Source organism: Corvus hawaiiensis, chromosome 2 (assembly GCF_020740725.1).
Source record: "Corvus hawaiiensis isolate bCorHaw1 chromosome 2, bCorHaw1.pri.cur, whole genome shotgun sequence".
Lineage (NCBI taxonomy): Eukaryota > Metazoa > Chordata > Aves > Passeriformes > Corvidae > Corvus > Corvus hawaiiensis.
This window is the reverse complement of record NC_063214.1, coordinates 115,439,954-115,451,701: the sequence shown is the minus strand read 5'-3', so window position 1 is coordinate 115,451,701 and position 11,748 is coordinate 115,439,954. Positions and strand designations below refer to the sequence as shown.

The 11,748-nt window shown below is 46.3% G+C and overlaps 1 long non-coding RNA gene across 1 annotated transcript; it reads left to right on the top strand.

Annotated features, from left to right (window-relative positions):
- Positions 1-3,394: 3,394 nt before the first annotated feature.
- On the top strand, positions 3,395-10,389 carry LOC125318486. Its single transcript, XR_007200377.1, has 2 exons — positions 3,395-3,930; positions 5,553-10,389. It is a non-coding gene; the product is annotated as an uncharacterized LOC125318486 (long non-coding RNA).
- The last annotated feature ends 1,359 nt before the right edge of the window (positions 10,390-11,748 follow it).

The window sequence follows — 11,748 nt, the reverse complement described above, 5'->3', positions numbered from 1 at the left end:
ATTCATTTAGATGGTCCTAAGGCTTTGCTCAGAACAATTTAGGCTCCATGTGCAATACCCAAAACACAGGTCATCCCCAACGACAACATGTCTGTTTCCCCAACCCAGGAACAAGACAGAAAGTGACAGTGCACACAGTGCCAGGATGTGCTTCTCTAACTGGAGTCCTCAGGCAGCTGCGCATGATGGGCAAATCCAGTGGGGGCAATAGCCACAGAAGCACTTCTGCCCACCACTTCTCCTCTGTTGTCCTGCAACATCTGTGTAACACCTACAGAAATCTCTGGAGTTGGCAAGTAAAGCTTTAGCTGGTTTAGAGGCAATTTAGTATTGAAAAGGAGAGAAGAGCTAGTACTGCATTAACTTTCAGCTTCGCACTAGCTGCCTATCAGATGCTTGGGGACTGGAGAGCTGGAAACCTTGACCCTACTGTGTGGTATTTCACCCATTACATGAGCCAGGGGATTCAGTGCACGGCCTCTGGGAATCACAGGGAAATAACACTGCAGTCGCATTCCCTGAGTCAGGAAACAGGTACAGGTGCCCATGGACCGCTTGTATTGCTGCATTTTTCCATGCTTTTGAGCTCTGTGTGCCTCTGTGCCCTGTGCGTGCTTATACAAACAGAAATTACCTGTGCAGAGCCACAGTCCCAGCTCTGTCCTGTGTGCAGGCACAAGGAAAGCTGTTCCATGTCCCCCTGAGGCAAAAACAAAGGTCTGGACGTTTTTTTGGTGGCCCTCCTTGCAGCAGTTTGCACACCATAAATAGCGTGCTTACTGCTCCCTGGGAATCCATGGAAGATGTTGATTCCTCAGCTGAGTGCTGTTTAAGAAGAAATAGGATCCACCTCTGTGTGGCCTGAGCTGCTGAGAAACATGCTCGTGTGCTCTGGCTGGGCTTTGTGATGCAGTGGTACTTTTGATACCCAGTTTGTTTAAAGCTAGGCAGGGTATCTCTGCCATACACTGTGGTGAAGGGGAATCAGAACCCACTGCACCCGTAAGGATAACTTCTTTCATTGATAAATTAAACCAGCTGGCACTATGGACTGCACTGGAAAAGATGACACATCTGTTTTCTGCAGAGGCAAAAGCTGAGTGCTGGACTTTCCCATCCTCACACCAGTTCCAGTGTCCCACCTTGGTCCTTTCAAAGTGCTCCAATGGGAAAGTTCAGCAGAGGGAAGAGAAGGCAGCATGTCCAGCCCCACCATGTGTGAAGAAAACTCCTTACCAGTGGGAACACCAGCTGAAGAGTGAAATGGATGGGTCACCAAGGCAGTATGGTTAGGATCACTTAATGAGATGGGCACAAAGCCAAAAATGTGTCCTTCAATGTAGACAAACACTAGGACTTGCATCCAGGAGCAGAATACAAACCACAGTCCTGTAACTGCAGGGAACACCACATCTAGAGAGTATTGATGAGAAAGATTAATGTGTCTAACAGTTCAAGAAGGTTGTGGATGAGGTGAGGATGAATCCAAGAAAGGCCAAAGAACGAAATGACTAAGTACTGGAAAACGTGGCTTGAAGTGACAGACTGGAGAAGACACTCCATCTGTTTAGCCTAACGAAGACAAAGTTGAGAGAATGACTTGATCACAGCCTCTAAGTACTGACATGGGGAACAGAAATGGGATAATAGAAGGCTTTTCAATCTAGCTGACGCAACCATAATATGATCCAACTAGAAGCTGGAAGCCAGACAAATTTTGACTACAAATAAGGTGCAGATGTTTAACAGTGAGGGTAATTAACCAGTGGAACTAATTACCAAGGACTGTGGGGACTATCACCAACAACTTTAAATCAGGATTAGATTTCCTCCCCCTCCCCCTGCCAGAGATGTGCTCTAGTTCATTCAGGAATAAATTCAGAGATGTCCTTCAGTGTGTGTATTACTCAGGAGCTCGGGTTAGATTATCAAGGCAGTTTTCTCTGCCTTTGGAATACCCCTGTGATTCACAGGCCCTCGAAGCACATAGATACCGTGCAGAAAACTTGCAGCACCTGCCGAAACTGACTCATGACACTTCATTTCATACCCTGGGCTGTTAAGTAGTAAGGGGACAAATTGGTAAGAGTGGGAGGAGAAGGGTGTGGATGACAGGATCACAGATCCCCTCCATGTAAGCCTGTGCATTATCTCGGTGATTCATTTACTTCTTTAAAGACATAAAAAGAATGAAAGAATTAAGATGGCAAATGTAATTGTCTGCCTTGCTAAAAGCATTGCAGGCAAAATGAGCTTTCAGGAAAGATACTGATAAAGGGCGCTTTGTGTTCCTCTTGCTGTGCCGTGCTGAATTTGGCCAGGGAAAGGAGCACCCCAGAATCAGAACACAAAGAAACAACCCCTCTCTGAAGTCATCCTGGGGAGCAGCAGTGAGCCATGGCATGCCTCCTGGCCCGCCAGTGACAGACCATGAAACTGCCTCCATCTGCTGCCAAGCCCATGTGGACATTCCATGTAAGAAAACAACCACCCCAGCATTAGCAATGCTCCGGTGCAGCAGCCCAAAGGGAAGCACACTGGCTGGCTTGGGAGCCTGCGATGGATGTGGTGAAACCCCTGGACCTGCACAGTCTGTGGTGAAACCCCTGTGTGCTGCAGTTCAGGGCAGATGGAGGGGAGGCCAACATGAAATACAGGGTATAGACCTCTCCCTGGCCTTGGAGCAGGAGAATTCAAGGAAAGATTGGAGGTGTTTGCAGTTTTGCTGTAGCAGCAATTTTCCCTCCTGACACAGCGGCAGGGCTGGAGGACAGAGAGACTAGGAGGGGCTCTTGACTTGCAAGCCACAGTGTCACCCTGTCCCGGGGTGGCCCCGACAACCTCCTATAACATTCCAGGGCCTTCTAGAAGCTTCTGGGACCTTTCAGAACCTTCTAGAGCCTTCGAGGACCTTCTCCAGCCGTGCTGACATTGAACAGAGTCGTAGCAGAAACGCAGGAGCAGAGCGGATGCGGTGAACACCCCGTTCCCCCTGCGGTCCCGTCCCTCACATCTCCTGCCTCCCACACGGCCTGGACATGCCCGGTGCCGGGGGCAGGCAGGGCAGGCAGGGCTGGGGGGAGGAGGCTCCTCAGCTGCCTGCTCGCACCTGCCGGCACTCGCAACTGCAATTAGTTGCACCCGGTCGAAGCCAAATTGAGGCCCCTTTCAAACCGCAACTCTGTGCGTTTTGTTTCCAAAGGGAAGTTCATCTTTTATGTGCATGCAAAATGGATAAAACCCGAGGAACCTTTTTTTATCCCCCCTCCTCCCTTCTCTCAGTCAGGCAGGAATTTGTTTAAAAACACCCGCTGCTGCGGCAGGGAGTTGCAGTGGGTTGAGGTCTGTAGCGATCCATCTTTTGTGGCATGGGAAAGGTTGGCTTTTTCCAAAGAGTAGGCTCGGCGTGTGGCCTGCTCATGGTGAGGGGATCCCCAGTGTGGGTGGGCAAGTTGGGCCCTCTGCCCCATTTGGGAAACCTGTCCCCTTCACCCAGAGTGAGAAGATGGAGAAAGCACAGGGGGTGAGCTTCTGCTGCTCGTGGGGAGACACGCCCTGGGGGCACTGAGAGCCCCTCTCTGGGAAGCAGCATGGGTAGGAAATGATGGACACCAGGCAGCCTTGCCCTTGCCCTCCATCTCCTTCCCTCCTCCCTTGCTCCTCCACATTGTTTTTCCTGCTTCACCCAGGTGTGGATCCCCCTTCCCAAGGAGGCTGCCTGCGTGGTGGTCCCAGCCCTGGGATGGGTTCATGTGGAGGCAGAGCCTCCCCGGGTGAGTGCCGGGAGGTGCTGATTCCGCGGTGTGCGGGGGATCCGGCAGCCACCTCACTAAGAGGATTTACAGAGAGATAAGGCGCAGCGCTGAGCTTCCCTCGGTAATCGTGCCGCACAATTCGGGGCTGCGCAGGGAATTTCGGCGCAGCTGACAGGTACGCAGCACTGATCCAATTGTCCTCACGGCCGCTATTAGCCAAAATAAGGGGCAACTGGTATTACAAATGATTTCTGGATAAATGCTTAGCTCCGGTTCTGAATGATCTCTCAGCAATAATCCACAAATAATCCTCAATACAGAGGTACTGCTTTAAAGGCAGCTCCATTTTGAGCAGGCCTCAATAATGCATGGATATCCTGATTCACAAAATAAGGGGGAGGAGGGAACAGGAAAACCACTTTTGTTTTACAGACTTTTTTTCTGGGTTTTTTTTTTTTTTCTGGGGGAAAAAAAATTAGGGAAGCGTGTGATCATGTACGTATTATTTATTAAGAGAAGATTACCTGCTTGGTAATTATTTCTTTGGGAGAATAATTTTAACTATAATAACTGTGTATGACTCTTTCAGGCAGGTCTGATGTGTCTAGAAAATAAACAAATGAACAAAAATCTCCTGTAATGGCTCAGTTCATGAGGTTTATTCCTCAAAACACTGTTGGTGACTTAATGTGAGGGAATGAGTGTGCTAATAGGTAACACCTTCTCTCTTCTCCTCTGCACTTACTGACATGAAGAGTTGCCTGGTCCAGTGGCACTTATGCAGCCCCCCTAGCAGGGCACCTGAGACCCCTGCAGTCTTTGGTGCATTGGGTGGCCTCATCACAGCCCCATGAAGTGAAGCAGGAAAATGTGCTGCTCCCAGATGCACAAATCCCAGAGAGGAGCAGGTGACTCTTCCGAAAAACCTCTGCTCATTTTGTGCTGGCATGAGACCCAGGGCTGGGTTTTCAGAACCTCTTAGCACCCACTCCAGCACTTATGTCTGGCTATTTATGTTCTTTGAAGAGTGTTCTTCCTACAACAACTTGATTGCCCAGAGAGTGGGCACAGAAGAGTCTGAGTCTGCAACAATTACACTGTGAGTAATCCTTGGGTAATCCCAGGAGGCTTTACCTGGCTGACTAAGGACTCTTAGCATATTACCAAAGCATTGGATATATCCTCTACAAATATTTTTGGCCCATTGCTTCCCCTAGGGCTTTCAAGGGGACTGGAATAGGTTTTGAAATCTCTGGTATACCTTAATTAACATCCAGAGGACACTTTAACCAATAGGCTCATCTCTTGGCTATACAATAGAGGAGTGTTGGAAACCAAATATTTTCATCATGAATCATATTCTCCTAGCTACTTGCTACACAGGGGAAAAGAGGCCCTGACAAATGCCACAAGCAAAAATTTTAATATTTCTCCACTAGCAAATTCTGAAAAAGCAAACAACATTTTCATAGTTTGTTTACTCATTTGTTCCTTAAAAGAGGCAAGGGAATCTGTGAATCAGAAGAATTTCCATCTCAAAAAATTGCTTTGGCAGCCAGTGGCTTGTAATTTAAGATTAAGCAATTGAATTTCATGCAGTCCTGCTTAAAATTCACTACCCCACACCCTGTCACCATACATATAAAAATCCCCACACCGCAGTCCAGTCACCAGCTCCCCCAGCATCTACAAGATCTACTATAAGTCCGTAAAAAAAATGTCTAATCAGCTGGGAGGTCACAAAATGTACTTAATAAAGATGTTGTCTGCATGACTGCTGGATTTTTCCCCTCACAGTGTTCGCAGCCTATCAGGCAGTTTCCGTTCTGATGCAGTGCCAGTGCTGGGCTGACTTCAATCAGGCTGCACAAATCAGCAGAGCAGAAATGCCTCCTTCCCTCCATCACCTGAAGCCAATGCTGATTCATCTCTTCAGGCCCGTTCCTCCTGCCCTTTCTCCGAATTCGCTGATTGCTGAATCATTTTTTTTCCTTTTTATTTCCTTCCCCTCTTCCCCTCTGGAGTGTCCTGGTGCTGAATGCAACACGCTTCGTTTCGAGATCTGGCTGAAAGGGAATATGGAAATTAATTGGCTCAGGCTGCTCGCAGCCTTTTCCACGTGCCTGTACTATGTAAGAGGTGCCGTGCAATTGCCTTTCCATTGTGGTTCCCCACCAGCCACCTGTCTCCTTGCACATGCTGCCGCGGCTGCTCTCAGCCTGGGCTCCCGAGATGGATGTCCCCTTCCTCTCCCTATTGTGCAAGAGGGAGGGCAGCTGGCAGGGCTGTCCTCCTAAGGGCTGGAACTGCCCTGTTTGACTCAAAATAGGCCAGATTTAGTGAATTTTCCGGCTTGTGGTAAACAGCGTGTGACTGGTGCTTTGGCAAGGGCTGCAGGGGGATGTACTGTACATTGTCACTCCTGTTGAAATGGTTATTTGTTCTGGCTACTGGAAGGAGAGCCCAGTTGAAAGAGAGCACCCAGGGGATGTGCCTCCTCCATGGGAGGGTGGTACTGGGACCCTTGCAAGTTGGTGTATAACCTTGCTTCATGGGTATGCTCCATCCCAAACATGCTGTTCCATGGTGCTGTGGCTTTTCCAGCTCCATGAGAAAGACAGTGCTGGGCAGAAAGAAAGCCTTATCTCCATGTCATGCAAGGGGGAAGCCCAAAAGGAATAAGATCTTACAGCCAGCCAGGCAGGAGGGCAATGTCACCAGGAGCACCTGTGTAACAGAAGAAGAATGGGCACCCATGGCTCAGAGACAGAACTGCTCTGGCTCTCTGGAAGCACCTCAGCACTTGCTGGGGGACAACGGGTTCTTCTGAAGGGTGGATGGTACAAAACTGCCCCAGACTCAATTCCTTGCTGGAAGGGAAAATCTGAGCTCTAACAGTCATGAGGATAATGGTCATTTGTGCTGATTGTTTTTTACGTGGAGGCATTTCAAGAAGTGGCTTTTGAAGTCCTGAAGAACTTCTGTGTCCAGAAGAAACTGGTCTAATTTTCCCACCAATAATAAACTGGTCTTTAAAAAGACATTATCTCTACACAAAGACTTTGTCTTACCTATGTCCTTTGACCATTGCAGTCACCACAAAACTACTTTGAGGCTCCTATGGCATTTGGCAGCAGATCAATGGCACAAACACTACAGTTGTCTGCAGCTGCTCCAAACCAGGAATAAGAATTTTTGGGTAGAGACATCCTTGCCTATGGCATTAGCCCTTGTGTTGTCATCTCAGCAGACTGATGGTATGAGCACCACTAGGTGCTGGTGAGTTGTTTGTATTTTCAGGGTCTTGGGATGACTCAGACTCTTGCAGCACTGCAGGCTGCCTGTGATTTCTCTGGCATGATGCCCATTTTCCTCTTCCATCTTTGCACTGCCTCTTGCCCAAGGAGTCATGGCCTACAAGAAGGACCACTTCCTATTAATACAATAGCCAGAAATGAAAGAGCAGGCACATTTGTAATGCAGCATCACTGACAGAGAAGACATGATCTCAGGCACACTGGATGTCAAAACCAAATGAGAAACTTTTCTTCTAGTTTTATCACAGTTTTTCCCAGAGCCACTGCTACTTGCATTCTGGAAATTTATAGGATGAAGGATTTTGTCATGATATCTAATTCTAATCTGGAGTGATTTACTGTTAAATTGAAAATCAAGCCTGTACATATCCCCCTCCAAGTGGTTTCTGTCACAGTTTCCATTAACCATAAAAATGTCACTTGCTAGGAAGTATCAGCCTTCTTATAGGCTTTGCAATCATCACTACCAGATGCACACTTACTGAATGGAATAAATAATAGCCTCATACAATTAGCCTAGGATGCAGGACATGTCTGGCTATCTCTCTTGGCTCCAAAGTGAAGTTTTCACAAGCAAACCCATATACCAGGAGATGAGATCTATGTGGATTCTCTGGAGCTCTTCAGAACTTGAAATGCTGTAAAGCCTTAAGGATAAAGCTAACAGTTTTGGTGCATATCTTTGTGGTTTCGGTCTGTGTAAGCAACTGAAACACCCATCTTCCTTCATTCTGATCCAGTAAAGAAACCCCCTGTGTTTATTCTGTCACTTATAATGTGTTTCGAAATACTCTACTGGCTCTGTGGTGTTTCCTGCTGTTGCACAATCACAGTAAAATTTGTAGTGTGGGGTTGCACTGTAAACACTTCATTCCGATCTACCCTTCAAGGAAATGACACACAGAGCTCTTCTTGAGCCTGGGGCTGTGGATGAGGGCTGTGGTCCAAGGGATGTGTTAGCAGTGTTGAGACACAGATTTGAGTTAATGTGGTCCTCAGGTATGAGCTGAAACGAGAGTTTGGGTTTGTGTCATGTTCTGCCAGAGCTCTGAGCCATTGCACTTGAAGTCTCTGCTGTTGGTGGGGACCTCAAGAAATCAGCCTGAGTGCAGAAAATGACACTTAATGGTCCCCACATTTTAAGCCATATTGTGAGCAGAAGTCATAAAGAAAGTTGTAACCTGGACCTTCATTGCTGTGTTTGCATCTGAGGATTGAAGTCCAGAGGACTGCAGAGCTGAAGCGGTGGATGTGGACTGCATGAGACACATTACCCTTGCAGCAGCAGAAGCCTTGGAGCCTTGCAGCAGAAGAAGCAAGAAGCCTGTTTACATCTGTCAAGAAGAACAAAGTCATATTCTGCTCTTCTATGCACCATTCTGACTACTGAAGTCAGTGAACTTTGACCTGTGTGTCAGGGAAAAATCACTGTGTAGGAGCTTGCAGCTGGCACAATGAACAGAGCGAGATATCAGCCACCTCTACAGAGCACCTGGATCCCTTGATGAAGTGAACTTACAGCTCCTGGATGGATCTGAAAGAGAAGAGTAAGGGAAGAAAGAAAGCATTTGGTCACATTTCCAGAGCAAGGACACTGTGTATTTGAAAGTAGAAGCTCTGAGAGGGACATGTGCTACCATTTCAAAAAACACCTGCTCGTACAAGGAGCACCACCGGTGCAGGGACCCGAGAGTTGAGAATCATGCAAATGGCAGCTCCTGCACTGCACTGAGCAGGGCTCACGAGAGGAGATAAAGTAGGAAATGGAGGGGTTTAGTTCCTTCTTCCCTCTTTGTGAGCTTCGCAACAGCTGTTGCAAAAGCGGAAAGGGTTTAAAAATGTCAGGGAGAACGGTTTGCAGCATGTCCAACCTCTAGAAGGAGAATATGAAGAAACCCATCCTATCAAACTTCAGAAAAAGAAATCTTGAAGTATGACAACTTCAGCACAGGCAGAGGTATCTAGTCTGATGTTAGAAGGCTCTTTGTCTTTTATCTACCAAATGCATATATATTCCAGAACAAAAAGCCCCTGTGTGTCCCTTGCCCATGGAATTCATAAAGATTTATAAATTTAAGTTAGAATTGCAGGATATTATACAATATATAATACTAAATGCTGTTGTCAGAGGGAAAAGTGCCTGTGGACTGTTTGTGACTGCAGAATCCGTGATGAATACCTAGAATGTCCCTCTCCTGGAAATGCTGTTAATTGTTTTTTCACATGATGAAATTGGTTTGAAGCAATTTCACTGTCCCTTGAAGTCTTGTGAAAACAGAAAACAGAATATATTAGTATAGGAAAAGATGATGCTCACAGTTGTCTAAGAACTAAAAAGCCGTGTGTATTCTTTAAAGTCTGGGGGATGAGGCTGCTTTCTTCCCTGCAGTGTTAACACATGCACCTTGGAGACTCTCATCTCAGCCAGCATCTGAGCATGCTCTTGCATTTCATCCGACGGCTCAGGAGCAAAAGCACCAGCTTATATTCAGCAACATGTAGCTCCAAAATCAATGTCAGCTAAGCATTTTCATTGCTAACAAATTAAACATTTTCACAGGTATTATTTGGACTAAAACTTGATAGATAGCATTGGAAGTCTCTGATGAAGTTCTCCAACCTGTGAACCTTCTTCTCTGACTGGGACAGATGAGGGAAAAGAAAAAAGTAGCTTGTGCATGTTTTCATCCCTGCTCTCTGTGACGAGGCTCTTGAACGGATAAATGTCACCAGAGAAAAACTGTCATGGTGAGAACTTTGTATGGAAAGATCCAATTCAAAAAGTGAGATTTGCAGGCCACACTGAAGGAATTCTTTGTGTTTCCAAATTTCAGTTCAGTGAAAGTTTGGGAATTAGTTGGGCTGGTGGCTTTTCCACGCTTCAGAGTGATAGCAGGAACACATACATGCTGTGTATAAAGGCATTCCCTGAAAAAAAAGAAATTGAGCTGATATATTGGAAAGGTGCCAGACTGATGTAAATAGGAAGTCAAAGACTTTAATCTTCAGAGCTGGTATGCCAAAGGTGCTGGCAGCCCAATCTTCTCCACAGAATGGAGAACTCAGTGGCCAAGTTTTGTTTTAGCATTTGTCTCTGTGAGGAGAGAAGGAATGACTTGGTACCCACAGGATCATTGCAGCTCTCTTCATGACTGAAACTTTTCCATTATCATGTATTAGATTTCCCCACAGCAAATAAAGTGTTGAAATTGGAATAAAGTATTGAAACTGTAGTGGACACAATACATGAATTTTAACTATGTCATAAACCATACTTTAGATGGTTATAATAATAAAAATGTTTGAGACCCAGATGAGCTGAAGATCTTGTCTTTTTTAAAAAAATCCCAAGCAACCCAAGCCTGCTCACTCTCCACTTCTAAAGAAGTCTGTACAAACAGACTTAGCATTGACTTTACATTGGCTGATCTATGTTCAGGCCACAAGAGCACGTAGAGAGAACGAGGGGTTTGCTGGCGAGCCAGACCACAGCATTTCTTATGGCAGCTCGTGGGAGGGGGTCCTTGTCTGAAGATTCCTGCTCATGTCCCATTGACTTTATGGATAGTCCTCAGGATCTTGTCTGAGCACATCTGAATGTTTGTACAGCACCTGACGCAAACAGGCTGCTGTCCCACTTCATTTATCAAATGATAAATAACATGATAATACTATAATTGAAGTCACTCATAGAGACAGTAATCACCTCGTGATTCAGTACAGCACAGACCTGCGAGGTGGAAGACTGCACTAAGCTTATGCAGAGATTTCTATCTTACCCATCACTTTCTGCACGCTGAATATATTCTGAATCTACAAATGCTGAAGTTTTAAGGTGAGATTTTCTCTGCTTGGGCTAAACCCAAAGTGATTAATTTTTGTAATGCCAGAACAGAACCATTCAGCCACTTTTGAGTTATGTGACACTGAAAGACAAGGTATTGATAATGTTGCTATTAGCTGCTGAATCAAGACTCACTGACAGCACATATCATAATATTTTTTTTTTTATTAAACAAGGAACAGCAATACAGGGGGAGGTGGAAGACAGGAAACTTCAGAGAGTTTATGCCCTCCAGTGAGCAACACCTGATCCAGAAATCAGGCTCTGGCAATATACAGTGCAGGGAAAGTATGCTTGAATTAATGCCTAAGACCTGGCTGATACATACCTCATAGCTAATCTGGTTACGCGGGGTTTATTTCACAGTCGGAAGTTCTTGCGCTGGAAGAGAGTCCTGCTGGGGTTTTCTGAGCACATGGCAGAATTAATGAATGAACGAACGCAGCTTGCCAGCCCAGATTTAAATTGCTTACTAGATCAAAATCTGTTCATTTTCTCTGTCCTTATTTCCAGCCTCTCTGTCTTTTATTTATTAATTTATTTCAGAAAATAGATAAAGAGCACAGAATGTGCCCATGGACGTCATCAAGGCAGCAAATGCAGATAAAGGGCTGTTTTTCATGCTGGCCTGAACCCCGGCACCAGGCTTTGAGCCACGGTCCTGGGCAGGGAGGTCCCTGGCAGAGGCTGGTTGGTGCCTGGGGGTGTGAGGAGCTGTGGCTGCACAGCCCTTACAACCCAGCTGCCCTGAGCCTCTCCCTGTGCCACCAGCAACCCTTTTCTACAGCCCCTGGGAAAAGGACGGCATTAAAGCAGTGAAGCCTGGCTTTGA